Source organism: Tasmannia lanceolata, unplaced genomic scaffold, assembly GCF_043159265.1.
Source record: "Tasmannia lanceolata isolate RefF3 unplaced genomic scaffold, GAP_Taslan_0.1 ptg000006l, whole genome shotgun sequence".
Classification (NCBI taxonomy): domain Eukaryota; kingdom Viridiplantae; phylum Streptophyta; class Magnoliopsida; order Canellales; family Winteraceae; genus Tasmannia; species Tasmannia lanceolata.
The window spans coordinates 1,960,777-1,963,810 of NW_027518683.1; positions in this window are offsets into that span (position 1 = coordinate 1,960,777).

Sequence of the window (3,034 nt, forward strand, 5' to 3'; positions counted from 1 at the left end):
TAATTGCCATCGGGATCATGAATTTACACATGCTTTAAGGAAAAAATCTCAAAATTCATGATCCCAATGGCAATTAGATGATGTTTAACAGCTCTTGTTACCAAAACCGTTTGTGTATTTCTTTTTAATTTCACTCTCATTTAAAATAAAGGAAAGGTTTATTTACATTTGTAATGGCCGATTCCCGTTACTATTGTAGACTTGTTATAGTGTCCGTTGTTACCGTTATGTTGCCCTACCCTTAGCGGCTTTTACTATAAACAGTCCCACTCTTTTCATCATCTAGGACATGAATACTAGCATGCTTCCCTAGAAACTTCCTAGTTAGATGGGAAGTTCGCCTCCCCAAAAGCTCGCTTTTCAAAGCTAAGTTCTTCTCGCTACCCAAATTAATTAGGAAAAGTACACTTCCTACACATTTCCTCTTAATTAAGATTGTGCTTCCTATTTTAGTAAGGGAAATGATTTCACCACTCCTCTCCTTTTATAAGATATGCGACACATCCTTGTCGTATGGTATTTAAAGGGTTGTCAGGAGAATATTTCAGTTCTCAAAAAGCTTTTACAAGCCCTCTAAATGTTAAACGATAAGATGCTTTTGCGCATCTTATAAAAAGAGTGGAGTGCTGAAATCATTTCCCTTCAGTAATTATGCCTAAAATGAGCAGTCTCTTTCCCAAGGCTCAATTGAAAGCCAATCCAATTGAATTAGACCTTGAGAACCATCTTAACAAAAGCACTAAAATCCGTAAACTCATGTGTCAAAATTTCGCATCCTCGTTTCCATAGCATTCATAAAGAGAACAAAATGCACATGTGTAGCAGAATTCTGCTATACCAATTACAATGACTAGAAATTAGGTTGCCATTACACAAACTGTTATATTATTAATATACAGAGCAGAGTGCTGGTTTTTAACTTCATCACCAGCCATTGCAACAACCATTACCTCTAATGAGTACGAGAGAGAAGCCGAAAATCCCTTGTTGTAATATCAGATACTGTATTTTAATACCATATTAACAGAAGTGATTAAGGATCTTGGTGGATTCGAACCACCATACTCTTGAGAAACATTAGGCCATGTTTCGCAAGTGCTCTTCCATTTGAGCTAAATATCCAAAAGAAGATTGTGGCAAGCAAGAGCCTTGATAGTACAGTGCACGGGATTCCTTGACCATAATTAAACATTTGCTTAATTATGGTTATGGGTTAGGGTTATGATTAGTGGTGTGGGATGGTCGATTGAAGGGTTATGATCGGCGTAGGTAGAAGAAGATGGCTCTACACTATTTTCCAAAAAATAGAAAAGTGCTGCCTATATATAGAGAGAAGCTAGTAAGGAAAGCAATGCCCAAAACGTATCCTGTATGAGAAAGAATCCGTTTACCCCTTCATCAAAACTTATCTACATGATTCCTCCCCCTAAACTTCTAAAAACAAAACAGATTTTTCATCAAAATCAACACGGGAGTGATTTTTGGAATATGTGTGTTGCTATTTCCACTCATCTAATTAAAAGTAACAATGTCTAAGGTTAAGGGTAACGTTGGTAAGGAAAATTATTAAGAGCTATTCAACGTAGGAGGTGGTGATAATAGTAATTAAGAAGATTTTTAGGGGATTCCAACCGGTCTTTGAAGAAGGTGGTGGGGCCCAAAAAACTTTATTGTTTAGATCTTTGAACAAGGTGGGCCCCACCCATCCTCTCACAACAAGGTGAACATGAATCCTCAGTGGGGCCTGAAAAAGGTTTTCTCTAGCAAATGTGGCCTATCCAAGATTTCCGATTTTGGCCAACTCAAGTCACACGTTTTGCAATAAAATCACATTCTAACAAACAACAAATGCCCTCTTTCCCGCGCAGAATCAATCGCCGAACCTCCTCACCCCTTACCCTTTCTCCGTATCCCTAACCCTCTCTTTCTTTATATAAATCTCCGGGTACAGATACGAAAAAGAAATCAACAGCTATGTTCCCATTTTTTGAGTTAATTAATGAGGGGGCGCCCTCCACTCCATATAATCAAACCTCTATGGATCGGACAGCTAGGATCATCCTATGAAAATGATTTTTGGGGCACAACCTAATTATATTGTGGCCCACCATATGTACGGTTTGGATCATCCTATGGTGTGGGCTGTACACTCCATTTTTGAAAAATAAGGCGTGAATATAGTTACAGAAGGGGATGAATTTATCATTGCCCGACACTTAGTGTATTACTTTTATACATTACTAATTGTATATAAGTTTTCTTTTACTTATATTGTACCAAGGGCACTTTTGTACATGTGCAACTTATATCATACACATATATTATATATAAGACATCTAGAGAAAAGCGGTGGACATGACCGCTCATTTCTCCATTTTCGTGTCTGGTTTATGAGTTACGGTGCAACTTGGGCAGGCTCAACCCGAACCCGACGGGTTCAACCCGGAAAAAAGTAGGGTTGTGTTGAGTTTGGGTTGAGGGCTTTGACAACCCGACCCGAGTGAACCTGACATTTTTAATAATTCTTTTTATTTTTTTAAGCTTAAAATCTCTGGTTGGTTAGGGTTGAACTCGGTTCAGGTCGGGTTCGCATTGGCAAAAAGGGTTCGCCAGGTCGGGTCGGGTCGGAACTTGGGTCGGGTTGAGCAAATGTTTGCTCGGGTCGGGTTCAGGTTTGCCTCAACCCAACCCAACCTGACCCGAGTTGCACCCCTAGTTATACATAGGTGGTGAAGTTATAAAAAAGACCCATGGATCATGTGATCTGGTTGCCTTTGTTTAAGTTTCTTATCTTTGAATGCGATCAAAATTGGTCCTTATTTTTTATACAAGATTAGTTTAATTTAAGCTTATTTGCAAATGGGACATCAAGGTCTCTCTGGAAGCAATTAACTATATCATTTCTAAAGCTATTATAGCCATGATTTACAAATAATCATAACTTCAAAATCATTTGCAAATAATCATCCATTTTAGTTACACCATGTTATTGGTGTAGTACACCATGTTGGTTACTTCAAACTTACCTTCAAGA